The sequence below is a fragment of the Palaemon carinicauda genome, chromosome 24, assembly GCF_036898095.1.
Source record: "Palaemon carinicauda isolate YSFRI2023 chromosome 24, ASM3689809v2, whole genome shotgun sequence".
Taxonomy (NCBI): Eukaryota; Metazoa; Arthropoda; class Malacostraca; order Decapoda; family Palaemonidae; genus Palaemon; species Palaemon carinicauda.
In genome coordinates this window covers 103,919,275-103,943,333 of record NC_090748.1, presented here as the reverse complement: position 1 = coordinate 103,943,333, position 24,059 = coordinate 103,919,275, and the positions used below count along the sequence as shown (strand labels likewise).

Genomic DNA, 24,059 nt, shown 5'->3' with positions numbered 1-24,059 from the left:
TATTTTACTGAAATGCGGCTGAGAACAGTATATTTTTACGGAGAATTTCCGATTAAAATTACGGTTTTCTCTTTTTAACAGTGTAACTTATAATACAAGTATTGCATATTTAAGTAATTATCAGTGTAAAACAGATTAAAAAGAAAAAAAATAGAAGAGATGGGAAGGTTAAGGACATACAAATTCTCGCAAATTTCCACTTCTAAGTTGGCCATTTTCCCCTTTCGGAAAAATCTTCAGTTTCAATCCGAACTTTTCTTCATATCCATCCGAAGACTGGAGAGAGCATCAACATCTTAATAGATTTCGTCTTCATGCAAAAATATCTGATTGTTTTTGGAAGCGTCTCGGTGAGAAGGAGAAAAAAAAAGGAGGTTTTTTGGTGTTTTGGAGGCATCACTGAGCAAGGGAGAAAAGGATCCTTTGATTAAAATGAAGGGAAAATTGCCTTTTTGTGAAAATTATCCTCTTTAAAGGATTTTGGACACTTGAAAAGCCAAAAATAAACCCAGAATAGAGCGTTGATCTTTCTTCAGATTGCAATATCCTGGTTGATGATTATGAGACGAAATTGAAGACCGTGATGATGGTTTTTTTTTTTCCTTTTTTTTCTATTTGAGACGAAATCGAAGCCCATGAGGAACAAAGTTTTTTTTTTCTTTATTTCTTTACATATATCTAATTAGGAAATTATAAAATTTAGAGCGTTGATATTGCTCCAAATTGCAATACCCTAATTGATTATTATAGGACGAAATTAAAATCCGTGAATATTTTTTTTTCTTATATATCTCCGAACAGGAAATTATGAAATTAAATTGATGTCCAGATATAGCATCAGTTAACATACTGTTCACACTAAAGGTTGTGGTGGCCGATGTGGTAACGTCCCTGACTGGTGAACGCCAGAATGGGGTTCGAGTCTCGCTCAAACTCGACAGTTTCTTTGGTCGCTGCAATCTCACCATCTTTGTGAGCTAAGATTGGGGGTTATGGGGGAGCCTATAGGTCTATCTGCTGAGTTATCAGTAGCCATTGCCTGGCCCTCCTTGATCCTAGCTTAGGTAGAGACGGGGGTTGGGCGCTGATCATATGTATATATGGTCAGTCTCTAGGGCATTGTCCTGCTTGATAGGGCAATGTCACTGTCCCTTTCCTCTGCCATTCATGAGTGGACTTTAAACCTTTAAACCTTTAATGTCTCCAACTTTGTAAATAAGTGAATATCTTATTATTCATTGTTTATAAGTGGAAATCTTATCATTCATTGTTTACTAGAGAATATCTTATTATTCATTGTTTACAAGTGAATATCTTATTAGTTGTTTATAAGTGGAAATCTTATCATTCATTGTTTACAAGAGAATATCTTATCATTCATTGTTTACAAGTGAATATCTTATTATTCATGGGATATAGCAAGGTTAACAAACACTATCATTATGATTAATAAAAATATATCGTAAATTGGTGGACCACTTTTGCATATTAACTTTCTAATAAAATAAAATAATAGGTTTCAAATTCCTTTGTAAAAATTACAGTTCAGAAGTTGATTAAATAGACGAGCAGTATAGTATTTTAACATTTAATGCAGAATATGATATGAAATATTACATCTGAGAAAAATAAGATATATAAAACTATTTTTCATAATGTATTTCGTTTATTGTGGGAGGATTTGATATGAACAATTCAATACTTTCAAGAGAACTCGGATATATGATCACACACACACACACACACACACGTACACTTAAACCAGCAACTATGAGATTAGGGATATATTCATATGATCACACAAACACACACACACGCACACATATATCTACACTCAAATCCGCTAGTATGAGATTAGGGATATATTCATATGATCACATACACACACATGTACTATAGACCCAGGGGCTCCAACAGGGAAAATAGCCCAGTGAGGAAAGGAAACAAGGAAAAATAGAATATTTTGAGATGAGGAACATCACTAAAATAAAGGACACCGTGTGTTGCTATTCCCAGCCAGTGGAATGTTATTGATGTGGATCTTAAATGGTGTTTTGGAGACAAGGTAAAAGGTGGGATGTAAGTTATTGTCATATATGTTGCTGTAGTATGATAATGTTTGTACTTTATGGTTAATATATAGCACAAGTATTTAGAGAGAGAGAGAGAGAGAGAGAGAGAGAGAGAGAGAGAGAGAGAGAGAAAGTATACGAGTTTCCTTTGTACTAATCAAACACTTTTTTAACTTCAATTTTAACATTATACCATAAGTATTTTGTGACAGACAGACAGACAGGCATGGGGGATGGGGGGGGGGCGATAATCATGGCATGAAAAGAAAGGCTTACGAAGGCTTGACTAATATTCGTTAAACCCGAATATTGAATAACTTCAAATTCATCTAAGAACTTTAAATCATACCTGATTTTTTAATTATGTTTCAATGAATGAATTTACTTCTAAAAATAGATTTGAAAAAACTCAGCTTACATTCAAATTAGAGAAATTTATGATAAAGTATTGTCTTGTGACTTATATTTACAATCTCTTCTTGAAAAGATCGATGTTTAAGAAATGAATGGTTTATTATTCATATCAAATGACAAAATAATTTCTAAGCCATCCGAAAAAAAAAACCAGCCTCTTAGAATCTTAGAAAAAAAATATTCTAATTCTAAAAGAATATTATTCACTAAGATAATGAATGAAAATTTTCAGCAGAAAATTTGCACGATTCATAATAACAATTAAAATCATTTATGTGATATTTTTTTATTTGGTATCGATTTATCATCATCATCATTATCAGCCGTTACTAGTCCACTGCAGAACAAAGGCCTCAGACACATCCTTCCACTTGCGTTTGTTTGTGGTCTTCTATGCCAGTCCACACCAGCTGTAATGTTCAATGAAACCTATTATTATTATTATTATTATTATCATTATTATTATTATCATTATTATTATTATTATCATTATCATTATTATTACTATTTACTTCCATGGAAATCTTTCACAAATGTAAACTCTTCCGTTCTCTCTAACTAAAAAAAAAAAAAAAAAATTAAAATTCTTGCTATGTTATATCAAAGTTTACCTCTCCTCACTATCTCTCTCAGTGCTTACCCATACCATCGCTTTTAAGGAACATTGAGGCAACTGTTTTTCATCGCAAGACTCGAGAAAAAGTGAGTTTTTGAAAAACTATGGTACTGAACGGTGCAAAAAAATAGGCGGTTTGCGTTCGAGTTTCATTAAAACTTCGTCCACTTTTCATTATAAAGTTTGGAAATGCGAGTTCCGATTTCAGTCGCCAAATGCTTCACTTACTAATTGGATTTTCGAATTCACCTTTCTTGCTAGATCTGAGAGAGAGAGAGAGAGAGAGAGAGAGAGAGAGAGAGAGAGAGAGAGTGAATAAACCAACTTCAAAAAATATTCCACGTCAAGATGGTAATATACCTTGGTATATGAGAGAGAGAGAGAGAGAGAGAGAGAGAGAGAGAGAGTTATTGTAAATAAACCAATTTCAAAAATATTCCACGTTTATATGATGATATACCTTGGTAAATTAAAGAGAGAGAGAGAGAGAGAGAGAGAGAGAGAGAGAGAGAGCGAGAGAGAGAGAGAGAGAGAGAGAGAGAGAGAGCGAGAGAGAGAGAGTGTGTGTGTTATTATGAAGAAAAAGAAATCTAAAATACTTAACGATAATATGGTGATAAATTGAATAAAATGAGATTGTTTATCTAGTTTCTAATATCAGAAAGTTCATAGCCTAGGGTCTTCGGTTTCACCCCAATAAAAGAACTGGCCCTCTTTTACAGATGAGTGGACTTGAAGCCTATTAGTAGGAGCGAGTGGTCTCAAACGTTTGCAGCAATATATGTATATATACATACATACATACATATATATATATATATATATACTGTATATATATATACATATATATATATATATATGGTATATATGCAGTATATATATATATATATATATGTATATATATATATATATATATACATATATGTGCATATATGTGTGTGTATTTATACTGTATATATATACAGTGTATATATATATATATATATATATAAAGTGTATATATATATATATATATACATATATATATATACACTTTATATATATATATATATATACACTTTATATATATATATATATATATATAGTATATACATCCAGTCAAGAGAATCGAGAAAATTTGCTTGCATTTCCCCTCTCGTATAGGAAATGACTTTTTGAAATGATAACTGATTCCAATCAAAACGAAATCAGACCTAATCTATTTTAATTAGCGATCTATTAAGCCTATAATGAGGTGAAAGAGAATAGCCCTTAACATGTCCAATCACTTTCATCTCTCATCCAACAAATTTTCTTTCCTGGTAATGTCCGTATTCATAACTTTTTTTTTTTTTCGGTTTGGTTTATTTCATTTTTGCATCCAATTTTCCTTTCCTGAATTGGATTTTTATTTTTTATTCTTACAAAATATATTTATCTGTTTATAGATGGTGAATATAAATGAGCAATTTTGTATTTTTAATAATAATAATAATAATAATAATAATAATAATATTAATAATAATAATAATAATATATTGAAAAAGTACGAAAGAGTTCCGATTTCAGTCGCCAAATGCTTCACTTACTAATTTGATTTTCGAATTCACCCTTCTTTGCTAGATCTGAGAGAGAGAGAGAGAGAGAGAGAGAGAGAGAGAGAGAAAGCTAAAAACCACCACATTCTCAAATTAATAAATACTATCTTGATCTTGGTGAGGAATAAAATAATTACAGAGAGAGAGAGAGAGAGAGAGAGAGAGAGAGAGAGAGAGAGTCGAGAATTATCGAAGTTTAATCGTACCAATCAAGTTCCGGGAAAGGGATCAGAGGTTATTAGCTAAAAATTAGTCCTGATTGGCTTCGACTTAAGGAAGAATAATTAGCGCTTGTTTTGGACTGATAACTCTCTCTCTCTCTCTCTCTCTCTCTCTCTCTCTCTCTCTCTCACTAAGGATGCTTCATGTCAGTATTACTAATCACGTAGCTAGGAATTTCTATGTACTTATAAATAAACTTTTTTTTCTTCCTATATAAACCTAATTCTCTCTCTCTCTCTCTCTCTCTCTCTCTCTCTCTCTCTCTCTCTCTCTCTCATTAAGGATGTCTTATTTATTTTATATCTGATAAGATGTTAATATCCTTATTATTTTGCGTAAAGCCTGGGGGGTTGGGGGTTGGAAGTCTCTGTCTTAAATTTTCCAATATACTTCATTCAAATATACAATTATAATCAATAATGTTGCTTTTCTAATATACTACAAATTATTCATGAAATCGGGAATCTTTTTTGAAATAATGATAACAACAACAACAACAACAACAACAACAACAACAACAACAACAATAATAATAATAATAATAATAATAATAATAATAATAATAATAATAATAATAATAATAATAATAATAATATTTCAAACCAAGTCTTTTTAGGAAATTTTTACAAACAAGGGACTCATCTTTTAATCTGTCTATTTACATAATAAAATATTCATATTCTCTCTTGTGGTCTCTTTATACCCTAAGGCTTTGAAGGAAAACAATACTTCACCCTAACAAATAAACTAGATTTAAATATCCTTTATTTTACATCCATTAATATATGTTTGCTTCAAACTAGTAATTATGGTTACTAATCTTCACTAGTGTACGCGACCCGTCAAAAAAGACGGTTAGGTATTTATAGATATGCATACACACATTTATATATATATATATATATATATATATGTATGTATATATATATGTATATATACATATATATATATATGTATATATACATATATATATATATATATATATAGACGCTTTCCATTATAAAGTAGAGATTATCTTCAGAAAAACAAAACTAGTTGGGCCTATGTAGAAGCTTTAAATTCCTGCTTGTTATTTTCATATAAATCATAGTACCCTTAATATTTCTTCAAAATACCTCGAAAATTTTAGACTCAGAATATCCTCCTTTAAACAATGGTTGTGGGATGTTAAAATTTTTACAATGTTTTTACTAACTTTACTCATATAACAATGTTTTTCATTTTCAGATTCGTTCAAAATGTATCTAACAAATTTCAATTTTTTTCCGAAGTAGTTTCTGGATATTAGAATAGTTTTGTATAACACGATTACTTTCTGTTTTTTGTTTTTCTCTGTAATAAAGAAGCATTTGAATTTAACACTTATATAAGACTCTGAATCTATAATAACCTTAAAGTTTACCATCTAAATATATGCATGTGTTTGCTTGCATAAAAATCAGAGAAAGACTGTGGAAAAAAAGTCAGAGAAGTAGGTCATAGTATTTCTCCCTTTTAACATAAACAAAGAAGTTGAGTATGCATTTAATACAGGGTATTTTGCATATGAAACTGTGTATTCTTTTTCTAGGTGTCCATGAATTGGCGTGCATAAAAATCCGAAAAAACCTGTGGAAAAAAAATCAGAAAAGCAGTACATGGTATTTCTCCCTATTAACATAAAATAGTAAAGATACGTATGCATTTAATACATGATATTTTGCATATGGATTTGTGCCCTCTTCATGTGGGTATCTATGCATTTGCTTGATTGCATGACAATCCGAAAAAGTCTGTGGAAAAAAGTCATAAAAATAGGTCGTGGTATTTTTCCCTTTTAACATAAAAAGCGAAGTTATGTATATATTTAATACAGGATATTTTGCATATGAATTTGTGAATTCTTTATGGGCGTGTCCATGCATTTGCTTGCTTGCATAAAACTTCCGAAAAAGTCTGAGGAAAAAAGTCTGAAAAGTGGTTCACGGTGGGTGAGTCTCCCTTTTAATGTAAAATCAGAGAAGATAAGTATGCATTTAATATATTATCTTTTGTTATATATTCATATTATGGTATTCAAAAGAAAGGCACAATTAAATAATGGTTTAATAAGGAAAATATTGTTTCCATATTCGATGTATTTGCTTGCTTGCACAAAAATCCGAAAAAGTCTGGGGGAAAAAGTCAGAAAAGTAGTTCACGCCGATTCTCCCTTTTAATGTAAAACCAGCTGAATTAATTATGCATTTCATATATTATATTTTTTCTATATTTATATCATGGTATTTAAAAGAAAGAAGAGACCTAATATTGGTTTAATAAGGAAAATATTGCTTCCACCTGCCAAATGTATTGTTCCGCAGTCTGGGTTGTCATTCCAAGTGTGGTCGCTCACCGTCGCTGTTGAAGATTTTCCCTGACTGTAATACCTCTCTTTTGTCTCCGACATTTTCTCTATTTATACGTTCCGCATCTTTCTAAAGGTTGGTACTGTTAATTTAGATAGTAAATCAGGTGTATTAAAGTGTAATGAGATTTATTTTATAATTAAAATTGGATATATTATGTATTTTCCAATGTTGGCAGCCTACTCTTGAGTCTTGAGTCTGCAGTCTGGGCCACGCTATTTTACCCATGGCATAAGTCAGTGTTATATGTAATGATTATTAATTTTAATAGTTTATAGAATTTTTAATTAATTTATAGCCCTCTGGTTTAGAGGGTTCTTCAATAATGTGTGTTTTATTTCATTTTAAAACGTTACTGCTAGGATACTGTAGCATAGTGCGTTTTTGAATTTGAAAGGATTGTGGTTTATTGTGCATCCAATATTTGCATTCGTATTTGACAGCTGATTATGGGAAGATTAAATTTCGGTAATTTCCCACTCAGCATTATTATGTGGAAACCGCTATTTTATTTTCTTGCTTTGTCTTCGATATCTTCCACTTAAAGGGTTTTATTATAGAACAGTGCAATATAAGTTAGGACATTGGAACTCTCATAATTGAAAAGATCTTGGCAAGTACAATATTTTGAATTCCATATATTACCGGCGGAAACCTTTATTTATGGAGTTACAGATTTTCATAAAAGAAATCCCATTTTGCTTCAGTCTTCTAATATCTTAGCACAGGCCATAAGAGCCTCCTTTCATCTGGTAGTTCAGAAAAAAACAAATAGGTTGTGCTTCTTTGGAAAGTCAGTTGTTCAAACAATAAAGGTCCCAAATTTTTATATTTTAAACCTCATTTATTTTTATTCATAATAATAAAAGGTTACGGTAGAAAAGTGTGATTAGTACAGTTAGTCTGATAATGGGATATGGAAGTAAGTCCATGTTCGAACTGAGGCTGGAGCTCGAAGCAACAATGCAACTCGCACCATTGTTAGGTATCAATTCACACCTTTTTTTTTTAATTGATAATTAATGCCAAAATAGTAGTCCACATGGCTACCGCATGTTCCGGGTGCCAGGACATAGGAGCAATGCGATAATGTATAGTTGCGAGCGAAGTGAGCTATGGTAGAGCAAAAACATAAATCGTCAGGTCAGTTGAGTAATGAGGAATTATTAGTATGATGAACACTGCTGTGAATGACTCCATAGAAAATTGGATGAAAAATCACGTTTTCTGTGTCCAGAAGTCTTAGCAAACAAAAGCTCAAGTGTTTTGACTGTTTCATTACTATTACTTGGTTTTAATTATGTTAACTGTTTTATTGTTGTGATGACTGGTTCTTATGGTGACTGGCCGGAACAAAAATAAAAAAAAAATAAATTTAAGTATACAATTAGACTGGTACATGGTATATTTTAAGGTGCTTTGAACATATTTGATGACTACCTAATGCAAAGCCATAGCTTTTAAGTTATGGTAGTCAACCCACCATTACTCAGAAATATGGATTTCTGCCAGAAATCATTAAAAATGTTCAAAACACCACCAAATGCATTATATAAAGTCTTATTTTCTATAAACCGTTCGTTGCACTGTTCTATAATTTGACCGGCAAAAGTATCTTTTCCAATTACCATCACCCTACGTAACCCCTAACAGTAATGGGGGAACCTCAGGTGGGAATCAGGTTTTGAGTAAGGCAAGATAAAAACTAATGAATTATGGAAGATAATGCAGCAAAAACCAAGAAAACTATAAAAAAAAAATGTGGAACAACACCAACGGACTATCTGCCGAAGTTCTCTCAAGCATTGTTCTTTCCTAAGTTCCATTTTCTTTCAAGCTCCATTTTCTTTTGAACACAGAGATCTCAACATCTCAGTCTTTAACATGGTCTGATTTTACAGGGGAAACACACACAAGAACACCAGCTAACCTAACCTCTTAGTCATATCCTTACCTATCAGGGGGTTTTGACCCCTTTGCAACCCCCTTCTTAGACTGCAGTATCCTTAGCTTACACTGAAACTCGGTCTGTAATGTTTTGCCCCAATTGTCGGAGTCTGAGTGATCCGAATCAGATGTAAAAACAGGTATGCCTGTTTAGGTTCAAAATTGCATTTACCCGCAAAACTACCCTTGTAATCATTCGCAGAGAAAATGCACTGGACTTGCTTCTAGTTTGGTCATTCTAACTTTACTGTGACTCTGCCAGTAATGACGATCTGTACATACAGTGCACAGCTTGGAACATTTTGTACATTTTATTTCTGATGAAAGCATAATGTGGTTATGTAGATATTCCAAACTTACTTTATTATTAGTTGAAAATTTTGTACTGTAATAGGTTCAAATGGGGTATACTGTATTCACATTTGCCCAATATGCAGCAATGACGAAACTAGGATGTTTTATTTGAAAATCAACCGCTGAGGTGCAGTGCAACAAATTTCAAGACAAAACAATCAATAGGGGTGGTTAGAATTTACCAGGATTATGATTGTCCATTTCAAAGTAAAGATCCTAAAAATAGGAGAGAAGCACACTTGAATTGTCACACATGCGTAAACCAAAGAGCCCTCCAATTTCTAATAGTCAATAGTAATGCATTTAAGAGAAGGTACCGCTTTTCCATTAGAGCATCGAGCGCAGTTTGTGGAGCTACTGCACGTTCAGGCGGAAATTGTCACATTTTAATGGGGAGGGAGTTAAATAGGCTGGGAACAATCATACGAAACTAACGAGAGCTGTCTTTGTGAAACTGAAGAAAAACAAATAACTTAGAAAAATTCCCTGCCCCTATCATTTTATTTTTTTTACTCTTATGCATTCGCACAGATAATACAGTGATGCCTCAGCATACAAAAGTAATCTGTTCAGGATACGGTTTCGTATGCTGATTTTTTCGTATCCTGAGTCGCGCTTTACATGTAAATAGCCTAATCCGTTCCAAGCCTTACGAAAAGACACCTTTTCTTTCATAAACACGCTAAACTCTAGTAATAAACATGCAATGCAGCCATTTTTATCATTCAATAATTAACCCAACCGTTAAAAACAGCCTAATCCATTCCAGAAACCACCATGAGATTATTCAATAATGTAGTTACGGCCTAGTTATCCCCTCCAAGCCTTAAGAAAACGGTCTGTTTTCTTTACTACTGTATAAAAGTTACGGTACTGTATGTAAATCATATGGATCAGTGAAGGTGTATTGTTACCTGTACACCTAAATTAAGGGTTGATACCCTGAAAAAAAAGGTACAGTTAATTAACAAAAAAGTTGAAACTTTCCTTTTGATTGAGACGAAGTCAGATAGCGAAGTCTCGGCAGAGGAGGATGGCATAAGGCAGAAAACGTAACAAGTGACAGACTACGTACAATAATTTACACACCTAACACATTAACACTTAAACTTTACGAAATAAAAAAATGGCAGAAATAATTAACACTTAACATTACGTATGGAAAACTATAAAATGAAAGAAAAAATTACTTTAACACTTATCGGTAACATAAAACTTAAAATTTTTTTTTTTTGCTTTTTTATAACTACGTTTTTCACATTTTCTAAATTTCTTCTACTTCTTCATCACTTTCTTTTTTCTGTTTCTTTTCTTTACTTTCACCTTCGTCTTCATCACTTCCTCTTTTCTGTTTCTTTTCTTCACTTTCACCTTCGTCTTGGCCTACTAATACTGCTGGCCTCTTTAATAAGAAACTATCCATGGAAGCTTGTTTCTGCCTACTTTTCAACACATTTCTAAAATGCATCGTCGTCGTCGTCTTTCCTTCGGCAACATTCTTTGGACCCATGGCTACAGTATTATGCTCAATAATACACTACGTACATTATGTACTATGTAGTAAACACTAATACTGTACAGTATACAGTAAAGAATGTTTAATAACGATAACACTTGGCGTATGAATGTATTTAACACTACGGCAAACAAGCGAAAGCACACGAAGTCAATGTTAACGATACTGCAGTCGGAACGAAAAGAGAGAGAGAGAGAGAGAGAGAGATGAACGCCCGTGCGTAAGCAAGGTGGGATAGTTGCCGACCAATAGGAAAGCAGGATCTTATGGCGGCAGCTAGCATCTGAGTAGGGAGATAACCAATGGGTGAGCGGGAGGCTGTAAGTGAGTTTACCCAAGTTCAAAGTCTGGCGGGGCGCGCTTTTTAAAATTACTCTCAGCGACGAGTTGGGATCTCGCAAGCTTTTCGTATCCTGAAAATTTTTTCGTATACTGGGGCATAAAAATCTTCGTATCGCTTTTCGTACCCTGAATTTTTCGTAAGCAGAAACTTTCGTATCAAGAGGTATCACTGTATACAGTACTGGATTGAGAAGTGTTTTGTTTTAGCGTGCTTTACCACAATAGAGGTGGGTGGGAGTGTACCGAATTTTAACCCTTACCTGACCATATCCCATTATGGTATGAGCAAAATGACAACAAACCTAAGACCATGCTAGACTACTCGCCATTTAACCTCTCGCTTCCTCCTAATGTGCAAGTTATATTTGCTATATTACACAGTACTGTATATGCATTGAATACACAGCCTAACCTCATAGCTCATCAAAACTTTACCCTAGTACAACTAACCAAAATTCATAACATAACACTTGGTGACTGTAATAGCAAGAACGACATGTTCAATTGTCATATGATTATGAAAAATAATGGAAGAATTTAAAATTTTTCATTTTTTTTTTTTTTTTATTTCAGGTGCTTCAGTAATGAGCATTGGGAGACTGCAAATAGAAGGTTTATAGTTTTGCTACTCAATGAAAGCATGGAATCCACAGGAAACCAGTTAGCTGCATTAGCTGGAATTTTAAAAGGTAAAGTTATATAGAGGGTTGTTTGTTAGATTTGAATGTTATAATAAAAAGATGTTGGCTTGGTAGTAGATTGAGGTTGAATTGACTAGAGTAAATGAAAATTGAATTATCCCTTTTATTTAATAGGGTTATTGATTGTAAATGAATTACATCAGAATAGTCAAGTTTATGGCTTGTCTATGATTTAATTTAGGTAATTTTATTCATAATTAGATATTCAAGGCAGATATTTCTTGGTAGTGATTACAGTAGGATTATCTTCCTTCTGCCCTGCATTGACAGTTGATAGTTGGACTAATTCTAGATTTTTTGAAGGGTTGTGTTCTTCTTAGAATATTTAAAGTAGTATTGGATTACTACTGAATTAAGGAGTGATTCAATTGCCAATAGATAAAGGTATTGGATTTCCAATGTATGTTCCTATACAAATGCAAACCCTATTTAATAAGAGTATTTCAGCTTGTCAGTAGCTCCTGGTGTGTGGCAGGGAGTCCCTACCCCATCGCCATTACACCAAAAAGCTACTATAACTGAAGCCACTGGTTCATACACACGTAAGCTTAATGTCTCCCTATCTTGATTGTTTAACTTTCCTCTTTATCGAGTGAAATTGTGCTTGTGGACATGCGACCCTCACCTAGGGTGGCTGGACATATGAGCAGAACCTTCATAAGCAGGAGCTATGTAGACCCCCATTATTTGTGCTCCTCTTGCATGGGGCATGACTGTTCGCAGTCTTACCCCAGAGAGGAGTGTAAGTGTCATGCCGTTTCCCACATGACTTTTCACTAGATCTCTTACCGTCGTAAATTGTCCTGACTTTCATTCGGAGGCTACCATTCAATTTAGGACAATCAACTTCCTAGCTAGCCTATCTATAAGAAGCCAAACCTTGGCATAGACTAATACTGTGTACATCATAGGTATAGGTTAATACTCTAAACCTAGTCTTAAAGTTAACTTGCACTTGATGTGGAGACGGATGGATCTTCATGTGTAGTGGAGGTTGAGGGAAAGGCTGGTTCCCTGGGTCTTTTTATTATTCTTACTTCTACAAGTGCTAGTACATGACAGGTACTCCAAACTGGTACCCTGTAATACAAAGTCTTCATTTAGGACAACGATCCTTTGCCAACCAACATGCAATTCGTAGCCTAGGCTATACTGTACTCTTACCTAACCCACTGGTTACGCTGCACAGTTAGCCTGGCAACTCAAGAATAAACTTCACAAATCTGGGAATGATATTGCACATCCTAACTTAGTTGGTGGCACAATTCCAACCACATGCAAGCGCAGCATGAAGCCGTTTCAATATTGGCAAAACTATCTTAACCTTATTTGATAATTCTGTTATTTCATTCAAAAAGATAACCACAATAGACAATATCAAGTGTTATTAAACACACAAGTTATAACTAAAACAAGTGCATACCTTTCACAAGGGAGAAAGTAAGAATTTCACATAATAATCAGGGGAGCAATACCGTTTCCCCTCTACACTGATCATTGTCGACTTGGAGTGCACTCTATCTCGCACAGCTACGCCCGAGGCTCACACAACTACGCCCTTGTTTACCTTGTGCACTGAATCACAAACTCGACCGCAGACACTACTACTTTGTTACGCCTCTCTACACCTCTGCGTATGCACACTCGATCCTACACCATCTCAACCTGGTGTGGCTATCATAACATTTTGATGAGATGAAAACCAATTCGTTTATTAAGACAATAATCGTCAAGGGTATTACCATTCAGTTAAATGAAGCATTTCTGTCATTACATAAGAATTGCTCATCAGCTCATTGGGTAATGTACAGCAAGAGAAGGAAAAGTAGCCCCCCCCCCAAAAAAAAAAATATTCACCTTTAGGGTCATCCTCCAAATCAAAATCTGCAGGCATTCTTCTTTCTTATTTTGGTACTTGCACTTTTGACCCTTCTCCGTCATCCTCCTGTAGGCATGGGTTTATTAGGAAGGATGTCAATTCTGAACTCCTTCATTGGTAAGCTATATGAGAGATGGTTGTAGTTGGGTATTCAGAAAAGGTAGCTATTCCCCATTCTTTGCCAGATAATAAGTCACAAACGTAAGTTGATAAGAATGTCAAGGAAATGGCCATAAGGACATTGGGACTTCTGTGGATTTGGAGGGCGTCCCCTCAAAGCATAAAATGCCACAAGTCCTGGGTACTTAGAAGCCAATATTTTCCTCACCTGCCACATGAGCAGAGGAAATTCCTAATTTGGACCCCTTCTCCTCATTTGTATTCCTTTTGGTTCAGGTCAGGGAAACATTTACTGCAACTTGAAGGAAGAGAACAAGCAACCTTGAACTCCTAATCTTAGTAGTCTAATTTAATCAACCTTACCCACTGTTTTGGATTTGCCAATCCCTGCACAACTTGCAGAGGTGAGAATAGATGCATTGTGAAGAGGCACCTTTGATGACAAGTAAAACAAGGGCCATAACATCATCAGATTCTTCACAGCACTGTGAGACCTTCCACTCATACTTCCATGTGTTTGCCCACGTGTATCAGCCCACACACCCTGGACAGAGCACCCACCTATATGCACATAATTATTACACTCACCTATCACCTTTATGCACTTACCCACTGGATTCACGTGTGTGTGGGGTCGGAAATCACGTTGACCTCTTCATGTGCTCATTGCGCTTACCTTTTCTGGAGTGCCAATTGCCCAAACTCCTCCGATCACGTGTACTCATCGATCGCCTGCCTAAGCTCTCCTACACAAATGCTCTCATCCCTTGCTATGCATTCCCTGGTGCATGAGTGATGATCTTCAGATCGCCTATTTGCTCGTACTCTTAATGCAGGCCCCTCTCTGGGGCACAAGTGTCTTTCTTTGGCTGTACATTTTCCTGTGTCATGCCATCTTTTATTACAATGTGCTCTAAGGAGACTGAGCACTCGGTACACACTCCAATTTGAATGCTCACCGCTCTCATGTTCTCGTTCCCAACCTCCTGTACCATAACAGGCCAGCTCATCTTATTTTAACATACCTAATCATGATCACTCACCTGAATATTATGGTATGAGAATGTACATTGGCCTGCACATCCTCACACCCTCACACTGTAGGGCAGTTTCCATTTACAGAACACCCGTACACCCCAGATCGCTTACTTGTTCGCAACCAACCCTGCAAGCACTCTCCTAGTAGTTAAAAGATGCCAGCATGTACCTAAAGATACATGGATGCTTTGATTAAGACAAGGCCCTCAGTTGAGGATGTTTCTTCTGGGAGATCTTCCCAAGAATGGCACTTGTTGCAAGAACTTGATCATTGTCCATGACATGATTCCCTGATGGTCACCTTCTTGCATATGTCTTCTTCAGATCTTGGTATTGACTCTGTTTAAGGAGAGAGAGCAAGCACTTCAGTGGGACAAGGAATAGGTCATAAGGCACATGCACTGACTTGAATGCCACTGCATCTGATTACATGATCCAACTTGAGTGCCACCATATCTGATAATGTGCTCGTACTTGAGTGCCACCCCATATGATTTCACACTCCCAAATGCATCTATGAGAATGATTGCACACCACCTCACCTGCTTTGCAAAAGAGCTCTCCTATGGGAGAGCCATCTTATCTGCTTGCGAGTGTGCTGCTCTACCGGAGCATTATCTCGCCTCTTTGCACTAGCGCTCTTTCATTGGACTTGCAACAGGGGATGTCCATACTGTACGTATTTACACAGATTATGCCTGCCTATTTTCATTTATTCTTCTGACTTAGAGCATTCACATGCTTGTGGGTTTCTAGCACTATACTTACACAACTGTGCTCATCGATTACAAGTACTTTCTCAAGTGGTGTGCACTCATTCGATCTGGTCATGTTTCTTATCGAGAATACTTTATTTGCACTCGCCCTTCTAGAAAGTCTCTCTCCTACAATCTCAAAGTACGTGAGGGTGGTACATGTAGAGATCATACCCAATGCCAAGTGGTCCGTACCAAGAGCATACTCGGTGCTGAGCGGTATGGGATGCAAGTTCTCACTCACCTGTTACTAGCACTTGGTTTCGTACATGATCGAGCTTTCATTTATTCTCAGTGGGGAAAAATGGCCTCCCCTAACCCGAGTGAGTTATATACAAAGTACGTTCTGAAAGCTCGTGTATCAGAAATGCCTATTTCTTTGAAAATACGGTTGGGTATAAGGTTCATGTATTTCCTGTGTTTGCTCAACGCTATGAGATTGGACACTTTATGATTCGTCCTTTCTATTGCATTATACGCTGTGGTGAAGACTAGGTTGTTTAGTTGTAATAACCTGCCTGTCTTGTGCATGATAGTGATCATTTGAGTGATTAGGCCAAAACAATGAGCGACCATTAATTGGTAATGGGATTAGGGTGTTCGCTTCGAACTAGATTATTTGTGGAAAAAGAAAGTAGGTCTGTAATGCCTTCTTACTGGAAAAAAAAAATGATAAAAATCAATGGTATAATAGTCATCCCTTCAAGTTCTAAGGAAAGTGTATAACTGTACCACAGAGAATACAGTAATACTGTATGGAGGCACTGATGAGGAATTTGAGATGTCAAACTGAATTTCTTGGCAGTGTTGTTGGCTTTAATTGCTAGGGGTATCCTTTCAAATATAGTTTCTGATCAGTGGGTTGCAGTAAGACCTACTAAGATATTAGATCTCAAACAATACAGACCATTTCATGATATGTACACTGGTATTGATTTATTAGTCGTAGAATAATTGCAAATCTTAGAAAATAATGATTTCCTTTTGTTTGTTATGGGGGTGGCTTTGCCGATGTCAGGTTGGTGTATGGTACTTTGTGGTTTTCATAATGTGCTGCTGTTGTGATATATCTGCTTAATACTAAGTATTACCAAAGTACCTTATCATTACAGTAATGGGTGTCTAGAGGGTGTGGCTCTTACATAGGGAAACTGTTCTATCAGAATTGTGGAGTGTGCTCTAGAAATTTTGAGAACTTGTATATAAATTTCAGGTTCTTACCTTCACCCCCTCCTCTTTGCTGAAGTCCTCTCTGCTACCTCCAGGTGGAGAACAGCAAAGAGATTCAAGAAGTCCGGGAAGTTTAGACAATAAGAGTTTGGTTCGAGGGACTGTTTTATTCCCTGTGGGAAAGTGTGCGTTACCAGCCACCCATGAATGTCGATAGTTGTCTTTTATGGTGAGAAGCATTGTCAAGCATGTATAGGTGGTGTCTGGGTACCTATTACTAGTCCTCGGTTTTGTACAGTATCGGGGGTAGCGGTACCAGGTACCCATGTGCGGGATCCCTATGAGCTAGATCTCCACTCGCTGAATCTCCAAATTAAAGAGGAGTTCAGATTTTGAGGAGAGATTTCATATTCTAACTCTAAAAATTATTCATTGTTGATATAATAGCTGTAACAGCTGCTCTAGGTAAGTCATTATTTATTTAGTTTATTGTAGTTTGCTACCAAGGCAACATCACATACTTCACTGATAGGTTTGTATAAAAAATTTATTTCACAATCTTCCTAATATCAATAAAGAAATTTGTGATTAATATACTTCCAATTCACCAAGAGGAGTTCAGTAAAAAACTAAGCCATGATTTTGATATTTTCACATTCTCATGGATGTGAAATAAATGGCTTAAGCCATTTTTTTTAATGATATTAGATTCAGTATATAACCAGAAGATTAGATTCATACAAAGAAGCACTAAAATCTAGGAGCTTACAATTATGAGGTAACATTGGTTAATCATTGGCAAAAGTACACGTTGTTGTGTGGTTATGAACGTTAAAGTCGTGACTCCGGTAAGACCAGGTTGTCAAATTGTGTTTGATAGGTTAATCCATGGATGAAGAATATCAAAAACAATAGCACTGAGTTAGTTCCGGAGTCCCTGCTGCTTCCACCGGTTGCCTTAGATGACCCCGGAGCTAGCAGCTGTAGGGGATTCAGCGTTACAAAGCTTCACCTGTGGTGGATAATGGGGGAGGATGGACTGTGGCACCCTAGCAGTACCAGTTGAACTCTGTCGAGTCCCTCGTCAGACTGGGAGGAACGTAGAGAGGAAAGGTCCCCTTTTTTTCATTTGTTTGATGTCGGCTACCCCCAAAAAATTGGGGGAAGTGCATTGGTATATAGATAGAGAAGCTCGTCAATGAACTAATCGAGACTAGATTAGTGAGACAGTGTATGTGATAAGTTTTTCCATAGTTTAAAGCAAGAGAAGTAAGGCAATTAGTGAGTCAAAGATTGTGTGATTTTATCCATAGTTTAAGGCAAAATAAGTAAGATGGTTAGTGAGTCGAAGAGTGTGTGATAAGTTTTCCCATACAGTATTTTAAGGCAAGATAAGTAAGATGGTTAGTGAGCTAAAGAGTGTTTGATAAGTTTTTCCATAGTTAAAGGCAAGATAAGTAAAATGGTAAAGATGGGTTGAAGGTGTTTTATTGATTGAAGATTAACCAGAAAATCTACTTTAACTGATTAATATGATTGGATAGATTGAATTAGTTTAGGGAGGATACATACCATAGATAGTGAAAATTTAGTATCGCACTTCAATTACGAGAATGATATTTTTGCTTGATACATCTGGAATTTGCAGGTGTTTTTTTGTTTTAGGATAGGTGTTTTTTTTCTGTTTTTAGGATAGTGAGGTGTTTTTTTCTTGTTTTTAGGATAATTGGGTTTTTTTTCTTTTTAGGATAGGGTTTTTTTCCTTGGTTTTAGGATAGTGAGGTGGTTTTTTCCTGTTATTATGATAGTGAGGTGTTTTTTTCCTGTTTTTAGGATGAGGTGGTTTTTTCGCGTTATGATAGTGAGGTGGTTTTATTCCTATTTTTAGGATAGGGAGGTGGTTTTTTCCTATTTTTAAGGATAGGGAGGTGGTTTTTTTTCCTATATTTAAGGATGGGGAGGTGGTTTTTTTTCCTATTTTTAAGGATGGGGAGGTGGTTTTTTATCCTATTTTTAAGGATGGGGAGGTGTTTTTTTCCTATTTTTAAGGATAGGTGTTTTTTCCCAGTATTTAGGGTAGTGTAAACTACACTGATTCATTTGTACAGCACTATACGCTTGTATGGTAAGTAATATTCTACTCCTGAAAATGTTGCTGTCAGTAAATCCTATTTTTGCTCATATTTTCTACATACCCTTATGTGTTTTTTTAAGATTATTGTGTGAGGTTGACCAGGTATCCTCTGTGGTGTAAGGTAGAATGTTTCATTCAGGGAATTAGGTTTATTGAGTATCTTTTGAAAGTTGAAGGATTAAGGGAGCTCCTATTAGTCAGTGGATTGCCAGAGGCCAGGAATTCCATCATTGTAGTGAAATATTTCCTTGTTATGATCTAGGAAGTAATGCTTTCCCACTTTACAAGATATATATACTCTGCATTTTTAGTATTTGCTAATATAAATGCCATGGACAAATCTAGTTTTGTCATTATTTCCACTATTTTATAATTGTTACATTAGAATATTTAATGTTTAGTTTATCATGCAGGATGTTTTTCAATATTAAACTTACCCGATAATCATGTAGCTGTCAACTCCGTTGCCCGACAGAATTCTACGGGAGGGATACGCCAGCTATCACTATACTAGAAGGGGGTGTACTCACAAGCGCCACCTGTGGCCAGGTACTACAGTACTTGTTGTTGACGCCACCTCACTTTTTCCTCTGTCGTGCTTCCGGCAAGACGTTCTTGGATACGCTTATGATTTTGGAGTATTGTTCACGGTTTGGTGAAGTATTTCTCTAAAATTTGCAGCTATTCGCTATACTAGAAACTTCTATATTAGCTTAGTTAGCTTTTGGAATTAATTTAATTATGGTGACGAAGAGAGTATGAACTCTCTTTCACCTTTAAATGGCCGACCCTTCCCTTAGACGGAAGTGTTGGTGTCTAAGAGAGTATAGACTCTCTTTCTTAATTTTGCTTAATAAAAGTTATAGATTTATTTTATATCTCTCCGCCTTTTATAGGCCTCTTCGATTAACTTCCTTTTATTATAAAATTATTAAAATTAATTTTTATATTTGATTATATTCGACCTTTCCTAATGGTAGGCGGTCTTTTCTTGTACCGAAGTTAATTAACATTGAGCCCGTCATTTCGGTTTTACCTGTTAACATATTATGCTATTTTAATGTTTTTGAAAGAATTTCTTTGATAGTCTCGTACTGTTTTCAAAGTTGAACTAACGTTTTGTTTTGTCTCTGCAGTTGTTGACGTTTCAGAACGTTCAACTTGCGCTCTATCGTTACGATAGAGAGAGAATTTTCACGGTGTCACGTTGCAGTAAGAGTAACCGTGTCTAGCGTTTTGTTCATTCTTTCTTAACTTAATGGTTTTAATTCTACAAAGGAACTTTTCATTTTGGGAAATATTTTCCTTTAACAATAATATGTTTTAACGATATATATGATTGGGCTCTTCTCTCAGGTTCTAAGTCAAGAGAGAGAGAGAGAGAGAGAGAGAGAGATAGAGACGGAGGGAGAAAGAGGAGGATAAACGTTTCGTTCAAGTGAGTAACGTTGTTATCGTTTTTGCTCTTCTCCCTAGTCTCTTTAGGGGAAGAAGGTAAACGTTTCTAGAGTTTTATTCTTGTTCTCAAGCTTTATGCGGTGAGAGATTTTAAACGTAGTTTATTTGATCTAGTGTTTAGTCTCTTTCCAGCCACTGAATTATTTATCTTTCATTAGATTTTTGTTACATTGTAATCTGTTTTCGCAATTACTAACTTTTGAGAAAGGATAGAATTGCGTGTTTCAGGTACAAACCACTTAAAGTTTCGAGTTCAGTGAAATAAGTGCAAACAGAAAATCAAAAGTGATAAGTGATTAGCGCAAAGTGTGTCAGTGTTGTGCGTGAGGGTACTTCTGTGCGTGCCAGTCGTCCTCCCAGTCCGGGACCTCTTGCAAGCTCCCAAGCCCAGGGGAGAAGCAATGTCGAAGGGCAAAAGGGTTCGGCAGGCCTTGATCGGCGCACAGAAGTATCCTCGGTGGTTGCGGGCGTGTCTTAAGAGACCGTCGCTCCCACCCGCAGACGATTGAGCCCTTTTTTTGCTCGTCTGCAGAAGAAATTTCGGGGAGAAAACGCTGGTCTCAGGTCTCAAGACCTCTTAAACGTAAAGTCCAGACCTATGCCAGACGTACGAAGTTAGAGTTCAACAACCCGGATGCAGTCATTGGGTTAGCTCTGACTCTCCTCAGTCTCAGGTGACTGCACACCTCCTAAGAGAGGTAAGGCGATGCCACAACAGACCTTATCGTCTGTTGATCCCAAGACGACTTTGCTGCAGTCCATGCAGTCGCAGCTTGGGGTCTTAATGCGTGAGTTTCAGGCTGAGAAGGTTACACCTCCTCCTGCGAACGCTCCGCCTCTCCGCAGTCCAGTCTGCCAGGCGTACGAAGTTGAGGTTCCTCAGGCTACCTTACCGCGTTCTGAGTTGCCAGTTACCAGCGGTGTGCAGCAACCTCCGCCTCCTCCTGCGAGAGATCCGCCTCACCGCAGTCCAGTCTGCCAGGCGTACGAAGTTGAGGTTCCTCAGGCTACCTTACCGCGTTCTGAGTTGCCAGTTACCAGCGTTGTGCAGCAACCTTAACCTTCCTTAAGGCAACCTCAGCAATGGGAGCAGGAGTCTTATGCCTTACTTCCTCCGCTTCCGCTTGCGGTTCCACCAGCGAGGCAACAATCTCTTGAGGTACGACAACCTCTTCCATCAATGAGGCAGCCACCTCAGCACTCGCTGCAGCTTAGGCTAGCTCCTCAGGAACCTCAACTCGCGAGACAAGAACTGCGTTCTGCGCAGCCGCTATCTCAACTCTCGCAGCTCACACCTCAGGAACCTTAATTCGTTCCTCAGGAACCTGCTACTGCGCATCCGCAACCCTTACAGCAAGCGCAACTCTTGAGGCAGCAACCTCATGCTATGAGTCAGCCACCTCAACGCATGCATCTGCCACTTTCTCCTCAACTTGAGAAATAACAAATGACAATAATAACACCTCATTACTTTCATAACTTGCATTTGTAATCATATACATGTATGCCTACACAAACATTATGATAATGGAGGTTATTTGTCTTACTTATATAAAAATATATATGTATTCCTTGCAATATATTTTTAACAATATCGCTAATATGGCAAAAATATCTTCAAAACAAAAATGAATCATGAGTTATGAATGTAAGGTAAATATTATGTTGATATTAAAACCCCATGCATGCATGCATGAAGCACTCTAGCACTGGTCATGGAATTTCTGAGAAATGTTAAACGCCATGCAACACGCTCTGCTTACATTACAGCATGCTCTACATACAGCATGCTCTGCATACAGCATGCTCTGCATACAGCATGCTCTGCATACAGCATGCTCTGCATACAGCATGCTCTGCATACAGCATGCTCTGCATACAGCATGCTCTGCATACAGCATGCTCTGCATACAGCATGCTCTGCATACAGCATGCTCTGCATACAGCATGCTCTGCATACAGCATGCTCTGCATACAGCATGCTCTGCATTCAGCATGCTCTGCATACAACATGCTCTACATACAGCATGCTCTGCATACAACATGCTCTGCATACAGCATGCTCTGCATTCAGCATGCTCTGCATACAACATGCTCTGCATACAGCATGCTCTGCATACAACATGCTCTGCATACAGCATGCTCTGCATACAGCATGCTCTGCATACAGCATGCTCTGCATACAACATGCTCTGCATACCTTACCGCATGCTTCTCAGTCATACATCTTTGGTTGTTGCCAACTCACTAGACTGTCAAGCAGTTTCATAATGTTGCCTTCTAGTCTGCTGCTTTTGCACCATTGAAACCCTCACTGAGAGAACTTAACTTTTCTCGGATATGGTCCCTGTAGATGAGAAAGTGCTTTTCTCCCTCCTTCTGATATTCCCTTGAGGACTCTGTCATTTGGAGAGGAGCCTTTAGCTGCGTAGCCTCCTATGGACTTTTATTTAAGCATAACATGCTTCCAGGGAAGGTAATGGTTCCACTTCAGTCACTAACCCCGTCTGTTACCACACCTGCTCCCATAGACCTTGAGCTGTGTTGCAAGACATGCAGTCCAAGCTTAGTCCTTGTTAAAGGATTTTTTGTTTACGGAGTCAGTGTGTCACTGGGAAGACGTTCAACAACCAGCAGAAGTGACTTGTTGTGACGCAGTGCGGCAACCTCAGCAACCCGATAAGGAGTTGTCTGTACGACCCAGACAGTCTAGACAGCTTCGGGTTGTCACTGTACTTCCTCGCTTCCCCATGGTTGACAGTTCACAGACTGTGCAGCAGTACCATGATCTTGTGTCCGGCTCCGTCAGACGACTGGCTTTTAAGAGCTCCCACAAGTCGTCGCTGTCTGGAGATTCTCAGATGGACTATGGATCTGACCAAGGAACTGGGCCTCCTGGTCAATTTTGAGGAGTCTCAGCTCATCCCATCCCAGACCATTGTCTCCCTGGGTATGGATCTTCAGAGTCGAGCTTTTCGGGCTTTTCCGTCGGCCCCAAGGATCTTCCAAGCCCTAGAATGCATCCAGAGCATGCTGAGAAGGAACCGATGCTCAGTCAGGTAGTGGATGAGTCTAACAGGGACACTTTCATCGCTGGCCCTGTTCATCGTGTTAGGGAGAATCCACCTCCCCCCCTTCAGTATCATCTAGCTGCTCACTGGATAAAGGACGTGACGCTAGAGACGGTCTCAGTTCCTGTTTCCGAAGAGAGGAGGTCTTCTCTCGCGTGGTGTAAGAACAGCTTTCTTCTCAAGGAAGTCTACCTTTGGCTGTTCAGAAACCCGACCGCCGTCTCCTCTCGGACACATCAGACACGGGCTGGGGTGCGACTTTGGACGGACAGGAATGATCGAGAAC

The 24,059-nt window shown here is 37.2% G+C and overlaps 2 long non-coding RNA genes across 2 annotated transcripts in view; both read left to right on the top strand.

Annotated features, from left to right (window-relative positions):
• LOC137617941 (uncharacterized) overlaps positions 1-24,059 on the top strand; it is a 581,574-nt gene that overhangs the window by 255,682 nt on the left and 301,833 nt on the right. The window lies entirely within an intron of this gene.
• Positions 7,283-24,059, top strand: part of LOC137617940 (uncharacterized) — a 212,316-nt gene continuing 195,539 nt past the window's right edge. Inside the window, exon 1 of the long non-coding RNA XR_011039701.1 lies at positions 7,283-7,363. This is a non-coding gene — a long non-coding RNA (uncharacterized lncRNA). The remainder of the gene's footprint in view (positions 7,364-24,059) is intronic.